Source organism: Pinus tabuliformis, chromosome 9, assembly GCF_031772625.1.
Source record: "Pinus tabuliformis cultivar Carrire ecotype Pingquan chromosome 9, CPIR1, whole genome shotgun sequence".
Lineage (NCBI taxonomy): Eukaryota > Viridiplantae > Streptophyta > Pinopsida > Pinales > Pinaceae > Pinus > Pinus tabuliformis.
This window is the reverse complement of record NC_142307.1, coordinates 1,565,486,925-1,565,501,344: the sequence shown is the minus strand read 5'-3', so window position 1 is coordinate 1,565,501,344 and position 14,420 is coordinate 1,565,486,925.

Here is a 14,420-nt window from a genome sequence, read left to right as displayed (position 1 = left end):
TTGGAAGAATACTTGTAGAGTTTCTTCTGCTTGTTGATGTGAGGATGACAATACCTTGGAGAATACCTTTAGAGATTATATGAATGCTACAGCTAGCCAAGGCCCCAGTGTTTGCAAGCTAATATGAGAGGTTTTATATGGATACTAAACCCCGTTGCTTCTCCAACTGAAACTGTGTTGTCTCTTGTTTTTGGTAACTCGGTTAAATGTAAATCTCATGTAACATTCTGGCTATAAATCTCCCATGGTGTGTGGTTCTGTTCTCATGATTGCAAGGGTATTGAATGCATGATGAAACCTCTTGCAAAGGTCGCCAATGGTATCCAATGAATGAATGGAATTTTTAACATCCATGAGCCTAGATATAGTCTATGGGATCAGTAGCTTCCTTGCTTTTTTCCTTTTGCAATTCAATCATGTTATTATTCGAATTAATGATGAGCTGACCCAAACTTCAAACAATTCCCTCACTGAAAAGATAATGCCAAGGAACCACTGTTAGCATATTGTTGTAATTGTCTCTGATGTCTCTGAAAGCATCGCATTCCAAAATGAAATGTTTTCCTGATTCCACTACCCCATAAGTGCAAAAAGTACACACCCACTCTTCCTAAGCTTATTTAGACCTTTTACACCGACCTGTTTTGCACTGTAGTTGATGCGAGTTAGTTATTAATTGAGAAATAATAATATTTGCTCTCCATGGAATGCTAGCACCAATATACTCTTTTTGTTGGATATCACACATGGCGTTGAATTCTTGAACATAGTACTTCTTCTTTCTACCCAACTCTTTTCCCCATATATGCTTACGAAACTTCTCCATAACATAACTCTTTAAATCCTTTCTATTTGTGATGCATCCATTGACATAAATATTCCATTTTTGCGTCCATTTGTTGTTTTGTCTCATCTATGATTTCTTTCTTTCAATCATTCCTTCATTGAAGATAAATTTAGGCCATCTACCTTCTCCCATTTACTCAATTCTCTGAAGATACCTTATGAGACGCACCATAGCAATTGCTTCGATGGAAGTTACTCCTATTTCACTCAACATTATCTCATAAGAGACCAAACATTTTATTTTAAACTTGCTCATGATCAAACACTTTTGTATTTTCTCAATTTTCTTCCATTTTGAGACAGGGATGCTACTAGCCCACAATTCACACCCATATAATATCATTGGACAAACTAGGAGCCCAAAAAGCACTTTAATTGTTTTCCAATCCCATAACTCTGTCTCTCTACATCTATTTTGAAGAGCATATATTGCTTTCCACTCTCCTAAAATTCTCTTCTTTCTGCAGTGCTCCTAATTAAGCTTGTTGTTGAAATCAATCTTGAGGTACTTGTATTCATTTACTTCTTAAAGAATATAATGGAGGGGTGAATTCCAGGGCACAAGAGGCTGAAGAGAGTTAGGCAGGAAGGAAAGCGAAGAAAGTCATCAAGATAAAGACACATCATTTTACACTCACTATACAAGAATTTTGTATCCTACTTTCACGGTCTCATTAGTAGCGCAACTTTCCACAGATCTGGATAATGGGGTGCGACCTCAAGGACTCACAATGACTAGGTTTGTTTTTACCAAGTCATTTCACTGGTTTTAAATGAACTAGTTCCGTTGAAGATTGGGAAACCATGTCATTCCACTAGTTTTAGGTGAATAATTCCCATGGAATCGTGCACTATCACTAGTTACCATCTGTGCACTATTTTGATCCCCTAAAGGACTGTCATCGGTGAAATATGAGCATACATAGTTAAGGGTAAATCGATATTGGAAGTAATGCAAACAATATGAGTTTCAATTGATTGCATTAGACAAGCATAATGTAGTTTGAGTTTACATGGGATGTACTCAACAAAATTCAGGGCAACCATAGTTGATACTATGCAAAATATTCTTTTGAATGATATTAAATTAATCATGAACAATGTAGGAGAATTGAAACATTTTGAGTTTGGGTTATTTAATAAATAATGTCAAAAGATTTATCAATAGTGATCATCACATCTACATGTGACTGTATTGTAGAATGTAATTGTATTTTAGATTAGATAATTGGAGGAAATTTTATTTTACTTTTTCATAGATTAGATTTATGGATCTCACATGAGATAATATTATTTTACTGTAAAGGAAGTTTAGAAACACTCTATCTAAAACGGTGCCTTCATTATCACTTACGGTTGGGTATTATTCATGGTTCAATATTTGGAGCTTCAATTTGTTGGAGCTTAATTGGCATATATTTTTTAATCGACATAATTTTTTTTGTTTTGTTTTGTTTGTTTGTTCGTTTGTTTTTTTTTTTTTGTTGCGGATGGTTTCTCTCAATTCTTGAAGATTTTATATTTCAGTGCTTATTTGGTGCATAAGAATTAATAGTGAAATGTTCAAGCCTTTGATATAATCTAATTGGATTGATCCATTTGAAGGGTAAAATATACCACTTGGAAGGAATATTTCTTGCTTTTTCCTTTTTTGGTTCGGTTATTACTTGATGCCTTGTTATGTTTTTTCTTTGGATCCTTAGCAAAAGTATTAAATAAAATTTATCGATCCATAGTTGTGTTAGTTATCTAGATTATAATCCTTCAGGATTGAAGCACATTGCAAATAATTTTGTAGATATTAAGTTAGGAGAAATATGAAAAGTCATAGATGATTAGGAAGAGTCATTCGAACCTCTTGGAAAATGAAACCAAATGACACTTCATCTTGTATGCATGATTCAAGTTAATGAAACTTATTCAACAAAGGAGTTATTCAATGCCCATGCCCAACAATGGTATCAAGGTAGGCAATTTTAACTTCATGATTTTTGTTGGATTCACACTCATACTAAGATTGTTAGAGATGTGTTGTCATTGATGGCAAAGGTGATTCAGATAAAGGCATCAACAAGTAAGAATGCAAGAATAATGAAGATCGGTTCAAAGAATGGTAAAGGAAAAGTTGGTGATAATGTATAAACTTTGAAGCCATCTCTAGCTCATAATATCTCTTCAAACACAATTGGGAACCCCTTAGATGGATATAGCTTTGAAAGATATTTCCAATGGTATGTGGATGATAAAAAATGGCCTCTTGGATTGAAAGTTAGAGCCAGTCAAAGTTAAGGACCTAAAAGTTAAATATTGTAGAGCTATTATTAGTTAGAGGATCCATTGGAGAAAGATAAGTTTGGTGCATTTCCAAATGCGATGGAGCTTTAGCAAAGCGTCCATGCCTGAAAACGTGACAACAACTGGAAGATACTTCTCTAGAAGATTTCACAAGTGTGCATGAATGATTAAAATCGGGAGTTAGGGATCCGAGAACCAGAAGAGGAAGCATGCGAGGGAATTTAAGCCAGGGAGCCAGGAGCCGAGGATGTCCCAGAAGTAAGAAGGACTTGCTCGAAAGAAAAAAATCTTGGACAACTTAGAAGGAATAACCTAGAAGTAAATCTCGAAAGAATATCAGAAGGAAAAGTCATAAGACACTTACCTAGAGGAAATAAAATCAAAAGAAAAACCATAGAAGGAAAACAACAACGCAAAAAGGAAATTAGCCAAGAAGACAAGCCTTGGAGACGGAATGTTTTCCGACAAATAATGTTATGTGAAACAACCTAAAATCATGTCAGGGCATGGTTGTTTATGTATTTCTTTATATTGTGAGCGAGGGCTTGTGGTGGATGAGTCAACAACTTATGATCTTTGTCATTGAGTGCAAAGATATAGTTGGAAGCATTGTTGGCTAAAGCCTTGAGGCTTGTACGTGAAATGAGTTGGCAACTTGAATTTGTGGCTATGCCAAATATAAAAAGGAGCGCAAAAAATCTAAAACATAGGAATGAAAAAGTTGGTAGCTTTTATGGTGGCATGGATAAGTTTGGAGCAAAATTTGGCCAAAGGCTAAGTTTGGATATTGAACAAATTTAGAAAAAAATCCAGAAGAGAAAAATTAAGCAGTTAAGATCAATTTACTTCAAAGAAACAACAGAGTAGTGTTTTAAGACTTGAAGAACACATTGATATGACTCTAAAAAATCATAACAAAGGAAAAAAGGCAATATCCATGTAATATTTCAAGCTCAAGAGAGCTAGAGTTTCAATTCCAAAAATATAATTCTAAAATGTTTATAAGCATAGTCGAATTTGCAAAGCAGTGGAGAGGAAAAAAAGAGTGCAATTATGGATGAAGGTGAATAGTTCAATAATCAGAGATTGTTGAAGGTGTGGTAATGGTGAGTATTTGAGAGACAAATTGATTAGTGTTGTAAAATGGAATGGCTTCATGATTTGAGTATGAAAATTGTATGAAAGATGAATCATCGAGGTCATGAATGTTGTGGCTTTCAAGTTAGGGGTTGTAGCTCCTTCCGGTACTTGCTGGTAAATACTTAGGGGTTGAAGCTCCTTTCAGTAGTAGCTGGTAATACTTAGGGGTTGAAGTTCATTTTAGTAGTAGTTGATAAACTTAGGGGTTGTAACTCCTTTTGGTTGTAGCTGGTAAATTAGAGTGTAGTTGCTTCTTGTTGGTTGTAGCTAGAGAACTTTGTAATAACAAGTTGTAGCTTTCCTTGTGAATAAATTAAAAGAAAAATTTGAAGAATTTGTGTGTTCTTATTGTGATACTTGTGTTATTTCTTATCATTCTCATATAAATTAATTGCTGGAAATTTTATTGGTGTCCTAAGTGAAAGAAGTTTTAAAATTCCTACAATACTAATTCACCCCTCCTCTCTTAGTATTGTCCTAGTTTCTAACATTTTCCTTTAGAGAAACCAAGTTACTTCAGATCAGTTAACAAGTAGAAGAAAGATCAAGGAGCATGGAAAAACAGGAAGGAGGATTCACCAATAGGGCACCCATGTTCAATGGAACAAACTTTGTGTTTTGGAAAGTAAGGATGAAGGCCTACATTCAATCACTTGGAGCAGATGTTTGGGATGTTGTAGAAGAAGAATATCAAAGCCTCCAACAATGATTATTAGAGACTAAATATTTAGAAAGGGGTTGTTATATTGAGAAGGGAGTTGGAAAAGGCAAGGACACAGTTGAGTTTCAACCAGAAGTTTGGAAAAGGGACAAAAAATTTAAATGAGCTTTTGGAAGCACAAAGAGTCTCCACAATTGATCTAGTCTTGGATTTGAGGCCAAAGTTAGCTCAAAAAAAGAATTAAAGGGAAAGAAACCAGTTAGATTTGTGAAAACAAATAAAAATGGTGAAAGCGCAACAAAAGAAGAGTTAAATCAACATCAAAAAGACAAAAGCAGTGTGAATCCCAATAGCCAACAACAACAATGTAATAATAGGAGGAATTTTGCCTAGCCAAAGACAAACAACAATGGAAAGGAAAATCGAGATACACAAAGAGCGGGCCAACCAATGTTTAGAAATTGATTTTCTCCCAGGTATGCATACATATTTCCTGGCTATTTCTTTACATGTACCAACTATGGACATAAGGCAACAAACTGCAAGGTGAATTTATCATACAAACAACTCAGATCAAGAAGAAGAAAATATCAACATGATCCACAAGTGAGACTGAGGATGAGAATACATGGGTATAACAATTATTTTTCTCCTTTGAAGAATTTAATTCAATGTTATAACTATCAAAATTTTGGGCATAAAGCAGCTAAGTGCAGATTAATTGAGCAAACCAGTCAAGAGCCCAAAGTCTGGAAAGAAAAGGAGAATTTAGGAGAGTGCAACATTGTCATATATGAATAGAATGAAGGTAGTGATGGGTACATGGATAGTGGTTTTTCCAGGAACATGTTTGGAGACAAAAGTAAGTTTTTGACATGGAAACCAGTTAAGAAAGGCAATGTGACCTTTGGTAATAATGCACCTAGTAAGATTGTTGGAAAAGGAATTTTCATTCTGTCAAATGGAAGAGGTAAAGCCAAGAATGTCTTATTTGTTGATGGATTGAAGCATAATCTACTAAGTGTGTCTCAGATGTGTGACCAAGGCTATAATGTGGTTTTCAAGGCTAGAAATTGTCAAATCAAGTCTACATGCATTGGTGAAGTAGTATTTGAAGTTGTGAGAACATATAACAATGTATATGTTTTGAAAGTGAAGACAAAAAGGTGTTGCTTGTTAAAGATTGATGAGAGTTGGCTATGAGATAGGAGACTTGGACATCAAAATTTTGATCAAATAGTTTGTTTCGGTGAAAAGAATGTAGTCAAGGATTTTCCAAAGCTATCAAAGCCTAAGAATGTTATTTCCAAGTCTTGTTAGTTGCGTAATAAAGATCAAGTATCATTCAAGTCCAAGGAGATCTCATCAACTAAGCCATTACAATTAGTACATATGGACTTATGTAGATAAACAAGAATGAAAACACCCATAGGTAAAATCTATTTCATACTTATCATTTTCGATTTCAACATAATGATGTGGGTTTCTTTTCTTAGAGAGAAATCTGAAGCCTTTGAGAATTTTAAAGACTTTAAATCCATGGTTGAGAACGAGACATATTGCAAAATCAAGAGTATAAGGTCTAGCAATGGAGGTGAGTTTACTTCAAAATAATTTGATGAATTTTGCATGAAGCGTGGCATCAAAAGGAAAATCACTATAACAGAGACTCCAAAACAGAATGGTGTAGCAAAGAGAGAAAACATATCTTTTCAACAGTTAGCAAAACCCATGATGGGGGAAACAAAGGTTCAACAGATATTTTGGGCTAAAGCCATTCACACAACAATGGTTATACTCAATAAAGCTCACTTTATACCAAACAATGATAAGACTCCCTATGAGATTTTGTATGGCAGACCAACAATAGTCAAGCATTTCAAAGTTTTTATTAACAAGTGTTATATCAAGAGGAACGATAAAAATCTTGGGAAGTTTGATGCAAGGGATGATGAATGTATTTTTCTTGGACATTATCATAATAACAAAAGCTATATATGTTACAATAAGAATAACGAGAGGATTGTTGATTATATTGATGTCAACGTGGATGAATATGTTGAGTCTAAAGCCAATAAACCAGTAAATACCATCTCCCCTAACCCAGTCAATAATGATTATAAGGTCGAAGAGCCACTTTCAGATGAAGATAGTGAATATCCGACTAGTCCTCAAGCCAAAGAACCTTCAAGGTATGTGCAAAAACGCCATCCAGCTAATCAAATTGTTGGTGATTTAAACACAAGTGTACAAACAAGAAGGAAGCTGCTAAATCACCCTGATCAAGCGCATGTATCTCTATTATCCATGGAGGAACCAAAGGTGTTAGGAAAGTTAGTATAATAACTGGTTAAAATCCATGCATGAAGAACTGAACGAGATAGAGAAAAATTAGACTTGGGAGGTTGTTCCTATACTAGAAAACATGAATTTTATTGGCATGAAGTGGGTCTTCAGGAATAAGTTGAATGTGCATGGAGAAATGGTGAAAAACAAGGAAAGGTTAGTGTTCAAAGACTATGCTCAAATTGAAGGTCTGGATTTTGATGAAACTTTTTCTCTTGTTCCTCGATTAGAAGCTATTACAATGTTTTTGGCATTTGTTCGTTTCAAGAAGTTCAAGATATATTAGATGGATGTCAATTTTGCTTTTCTAAATGGAGAACTACCGGAAAAGGTTTACATAGAACAACCATATGGTTTTTAGCTGCCAAATTAGCCAGATTATGTTTTCAAGTTAAAGAAGGCCTTATATGGTCTAAAGAAAGCCCCACATGCTTGGTATTCCAAGTTGGACAATTACTTTCTCAAGCGTGGTTTCAAAAGAGGCACAATTGATAGTAATTTGTATGTTAAAGTTAATGATGGAAAATTAATAGTGGTGGTTGTTTATGTTGATGATATTATATTTTCCAGTGATTCAAATCATCTAACATGCCAATTTGCATCTAATATGAAGGATGGGTTTGAGATGTCTATGCTTGGATAACTCTCTTATTTCCTTGCATTGCAGATTGCATAGAATTCAAAAGGGATATTTGTAGAAATTTTGAATAATTTAACACATATTCAACAGAGATTATCCTGATCATGTACTATTGCGGAATACATACACAATACATAAGCTCCTCTACGTTGATCATCAATATAGCAGCATCAATAACAATAAAACATCAAGAGCATTCACACATTAACACAGTATGTAACCCGGGGAAAGCATCTCGCTAAAAACCCCACACTATCTGTATATTAATGATTGAGACTGTTATCACAAAATCAAGCACTGAAGGCTGCCAATCAGCAAGATTCTGTGTAACTATTTCAAACCAGGCTTTAGACTAAGGCTTAGCCTCCTTAGTCTGAGAGGGCTCTCTCACAGATTATGAATGTTGATCACTAACAAGGAAAGATGGCTAACTCTTTAACAAACACATGAAAATAAGCTGGCTGGACAAATATCAGATTGATTCCCATTGGGCTTATGGAGTCTCACACATCTCAGCAAACCAAAATACTATTTTTCATGGAAGTCAGGGCTCTTTACATCTATGCTCAAACATAACTAACATAAAACACAGTCTGCCATAACATACAGGAAGTCAGAGCATGTGGGCATGAGTTCTGAGTGATTATGCAATAACAGAACTGTAAAAGAACACTAAAATAACAAGCCACCATACATTTGAACAATAAGATCTATTGAGAATCCTAAGGCAAAAACAACAGTCATTTGTATTCCTGAAACATGCTTTACATCAACCAAAATAGACTTGTTCTCTATCAAAGTATCCAACCCCTTTTACATTCATCTTTCAGCTCTATATAGAATGCTTACTCTACCTGATTCGAGCTCCCTCCTCCAGCGTGAGGGGAGCTCAATAATTACCTATGATGACACCTACTAACTTTTAACTAATTAATAATTACAGCTGACCAGTAATTGACAGCGCTGGAATTCTAAAGCAAATAAGATTCTAATTCTACATCATGCTGGACATAGCATTTATTACAATCAAGACTCGTTATCTGCCAAGTGGATTACTATAGCTGTAGCTTTAATGGCTTTAATTACAATGAACTTCGTTCTTTGACATCTGCGTTCCTTCTGGCGGTGGCTGTGATAGCATGAGAAGAGTATCACTAACTGTAGTGTTTAAGAGTCCTAAATCAACCATAACTCTAACTCTATCTTCTTTATAAATTGATTCCTCCTTGCAGCTTTGACACCTGGCTTTCTCTTCGTTCAGCTGAGATGGCATGAGATGGGCAATTAATGTCCCATGCTGGCTTTGAACACCGAAGGCTTTAATCTGTTCTGTGTTGGCTGAGAATAACCCTAAATTCTCGGTTCTGGTCCCCCATCACCGAGTATGCAGCAGTAGTTACCTTAAGCCTTTAATAACCCAAGAATATAGGATATTACCATGTTACTGATATGCTGGAGGCTTCCTTGGTAGACAGGTGTGCCAACCAAAACTTTTCGTATGCAGCTCTGCATTTAAAATCACCACCTACAGCAGTTTCGTAGCGCGCTACGAAACTGCTGTGTAATTTAAAAAACACAGTCTTCCTCCTAAAATTTGACTGTCTTCAAGTAACAAGGAAGAAGAGATGTATGCCAATCATTGACAATGAAAATAAAACCCTCCCCATGAGGTCCACTAAAGTGTTCACTGCTTGAGAGCTTAATAATCTTTGGAGCTTCAATAGCTGCCTGACATAAGAGGCTAAAACGAAATTCATTGTCTTGAGTTTTTATCCCTGAACAAAAGATAACTGCCTCAGAAGGTTTATGATCTTCTGCTTCAACACCATCGTCTGTTAAAATGCCACATTCCGCTGCAATTGCTTTAGCTGTGTTAATATTGTCACCAATGACCATCCTCACTGTAATACCTGCCATATCATGCTATGGAGATGCTTTCTCAGATATGACTTCCATTAATTCACTCAGTTCCATGCCGAAGTCAATCAAAGAAACAACAGTACATCTGTTGCAGAAGAAATCAAGCTTTGTCATGCGAATGTTCATCTGAGTGTCTGTTCCATCATAGTGAGGAGAATTGGGCTACGAGTTACAATTATCTGTTTTGGCTGCTCCTCAACAGGCAATGAACGTACCAATGCAGCTACTTCTTCAGCTGTCTTCCATTTAGCCAGTTGACCAAGACGCTTCTGTCCTGCTCACACACTAGTATGGATAACCTTTAAAAATAGTTACCCTGTCCTCGAGTTGAATATGAAAATTGCTCCATTGATAGGCTTCATTGTAAGATTTCCTTCAAAAGTTTTATGGATTGTGACACGATACACATTTATATCATCCACAAACCATATAATTTGGTTGCTGAAAATCTCTCCATAGTTTTGAGATGACAAATACGGTTCTGTTGGCTCCGAAGAATAAAGTTGCAGGCCCTTTCTTATGCGCTCCCTTAACACATACAAGGCAGGATTTGACTTCATTATTTTATTCATAGCTTGAGCCAAAAGAGGCTTTGAACCAGGAAACCAATTACCAAATGCAGAATGTAAATTGTAAGCAAGATCGATTGCAATCATAACACCAGTGGGTGATGGATAAATTGACATATTATCTGTTGTATAGTCTAAGAATTTGGCTCTCGTATACCGTTGAAGGTCATGAGAATCATAGTCTTCCCACCGAAGTTGCACATCAATCCAATATTTATTACTTGCCTTCTGATCAAAAACATCCTTAGACTCTGCCACAAGGCTGGGCTTGCATTCTCCAGAAGACCGAAGGAATTGTCAATCAAAACATGCCACTACGCTCCCTGCCAATCATTCTGCGCACTAAAACTAGCACCATTTCCATTTCCTTGAGGATCCAATCCATCAAGATACCGCTATGTGGATGCATATAGGTCAACCAAATGGGCAACCCTATCTCCTCCAGCGCCATTTGTATTATCACTTAAATCTCCATGCACAAGTTTGCATTTCTGATATATGGTACGCATCATGATGACAACCTTCTTTTTCCTTTTCTTGACAGCCTTGGGAATTTTCGTTTTTCGAGCTTCTCTCTTTTCTGCCTTCACCATCCTCTTATGCTCCTTCCGAACTGCTCTTCTATCAACTTGTTGGTTTTCACTCAAAGAAGATTTGTTATCCCCAGTTTCTGAAACCACATCATCCTCGGAAGCACTTGAGCTACTCTGCTCAGATTCTGTTATCATATTTTCTAAATCCCTATCCAATCCTTCTCCGGATCTCTGATCAGCAGAGATTGAAACTGGAAAAGAATCTTCAATCTCCCTGGCAGGCTGATCATTCACATTATCCAAGATGGCAGGAATAAGGCGCACCCCAGAAAGGTCCTCTTTCAAACCGGTAATTGTTTGATAGTATATTCCTTCAGTATTATTGCCACTGGTAATCCGATCTATATCCTTTTCAAAATCTTGTACCTGATCTAATGTTCTCGGGATGAAGGACTGAACAAATCGATGCCTTAGACTTCCTCTGACTTCACCTTGACTACTGGATCCTGCACATATGGAGATAAATAACAATAAGGACTGAGATCACTAGTAACAGGCGGGTAATATGAGCTTGACGGAGCTTCAATTCCCAAGTACCACGGTTGACTATGAGATGGCAGAGGATTATGATACCGATCACTACTGTAATCAGAAGTATTTACATGAGAAGATGAAACAGAATGCTCAGGTAAGTAAGGGACGTAGTAACAAGAAGGATCATAGTAATATTCATTTGGACCCATTGAATCGTATTGTTCAGAGCCACTTTCTGGATATGTACATGGCAGGGCAGAGGCTCGGAGCTCTGAATTAGTTGAGGATTGCATGGGGTATGACATACAAGAATAAGAGCTGCTTCCGTATTCGTTGTTCATTCTAAACATTGATGATGGTGGCGGTGAAACCCGCTGTTCAAGATGCCCAAGCATGTGTCAAACTTTGCGAAATGAGCTTGCAGAATCTTTACAACTTCGATTGAAACATAAAGCGAAATAAGGATCAGGTAACCATAAAGTATCAATTTTTCTTGCCAGCTGTCATCTGTACACATATCTTCTTCTTCTCCTTATCTAAATCTCTGAACTGCAATGATTGCCGGTAACCACTGAAGCAAGCTGTTGAGAGAAGCTAGGCTTGCCATCCAACATATGTGCAAGCAGACCAACGTACCCTGCCTCCCCTAATGCTCTCTTTCTGGCGGTGATAGATTACAGATGGCCGAGGCTACCAACTCTTGAATTGCAGAAAACCCATTTTTGAGGAGAACTATGAGCTGCTTAACAAATCCAGAGGACCTCAAAAGGTTTCTAGATAATATGAATTGCGAGAGGCTGTGTATTCGAACAAATCCCCAATTTTGTAGCGCAGCCAGTGCAAAATATGAATTATGCGCTACGAAACCACCGAAACATGTTGCGCTGCGAAAACACTTTGTCCTTAAGCTAGTCTGAGCAACCAGGCAACAAAATTTTCAGTGATAACAGTGGCTCCACTTGGGATAGTGTGCCCTTGTGGTACACTAAGAACCTACAGTTCCAGTGCCTTATAAAATTTATTTGACAAACAGAAATTTGCTTGACCAGCATGACTGTAGGAGAAAGAAAGCTATTTCTACTGAAAGATGCTCAGTTGACCTTGAGCTTATTTTGCATTTACCTCTACCTACCTACCCTAACAATTTCAACTTCTTTCTGCTCAATCAATATGAAATTTCCAATGTAGCCAATCCTCTGTTTTATCTGATATTTGATTTCTTTGACTGCATTGGAGTTCAGAGCCAATCTGATAGTGTGATGACCGCTGCCACTGAAATTGTCTCTGATCTTTATAGGAAAACTGAAACACTGAAGAGTAAAACTCTTCCATGTAATCAGCTATAGGATCCCAGAATATATGATCAGCTTGATGATTCTTGTAACTTTCAGGTTGTGCAAACTGATCTTCAACAACAATATACAGCTCCTTAAACGTGAAAGAGAAAGGAAGTGGCACTCTCTCCTTGTGTTCTGCAGAGAAAGGAAGCGGCACTCTCTCTCTCTCCTTGTGTTCTATCATAGAAAACTTCTGAAAATAATGATCATGATTATGAAAACTGTATGCCTGAATTTGACCTTCTAAACCCTCAATTTCTTTCTCAATGTCCTCAGCAACTTCATCCAAAAATCTCATCTTATCCTCTGCTTTACAGTCAAATGACTTTAGATACGAGGACAAGGACAAAGAAAAATTTTCACCTATTTCTTCATTAATATGATCATCATTCCATTGTTTGAAATCCTCAACTGAATGAGAGTTTGCCACCACCTCTGACCTATCTATCCATTCCTCCAAAAACATAAGCCATAAGTCTTGAAATGACTTAACGGATTTGATAGGAAAACTTTCAATCCATTGTTTACATTTCCCTTGAAGTGAATCATAAAATAACATAATGCAAACATCCTCATGTTTAACTCTAAGAAGCTCAGCAAAATGACAGAAATCTGAGATATGCTTCAGAGTTAAACTCAAATCTTCTCCATTAAATTTGGGACCATTCCTTAGAAAATATGCATCCTTGGGAAAATGATTTAGGAAACCATGAATTCCTGAAAAATCTATGCATGCATACCTTGAAGTAAGAATGGTAGCATTTGGGTCCTTCATAACTCCAGTGGAATCACCATGAACCTATGAGTTTCGAATTCTTCAACAATGGAGTCGCCAAGGTAGATTTGCAGCCTCAAAAACCTTCTGAGCTCCTGCTACCTTCAGAAGTTCAGCTTCATAATTTCGGGAATGATTAATCTTCAGACTCCCGGCAGACGCACCAAAATGTTATCACAAAATCAAGCACTGAAGGCTGCCAATCAGCAAGATTCTGTGTAACTATTTCAAACCAGGCTTTAGACTAAGGCTTAGCCTCCTTAGTCTGAGAGGGCTCTCTCACAGATTATGAATGTTGATCACTAACAAGGAAAGATGGCTAACTCTTTAACAAACACATGAAAATAAGCTGGCTGGACAAATATCAGATTGATTCCCATTGGGCTTATGGAGTCTCACACATCTCAGCAAACCAAAATACTATTTTTCATGGAAGTCAGGGCTCTTTACATCTATGCTCAAACATAACTAACATAAAACACAGTCTGCCATAACATACAGGAAGTCAGAGCATGTGGGCATGAGTTCTGAGTGATTATGCAATAACAGAACTGTAAAAGAACACTAAAATAACAAGCCACCATACATTTGAACAATAAGATCTATTGAGAATCCTGAGGCAAAAACAACAGTCATTTGTATTCCTGAAACATGCTTTACATCAACCAAAATAGACTTGTTCTCTATCAAAGTATCCAACCCCTTTTACATTCATCTTTCAGCTCTATATAGAATGCTTACTCTACCTGATTCGAGCTCCCTCCTCCAGCGTGAGGGGAGCTCAATAATTACCTATGATGACACCTACTAACTTTTAACTAATT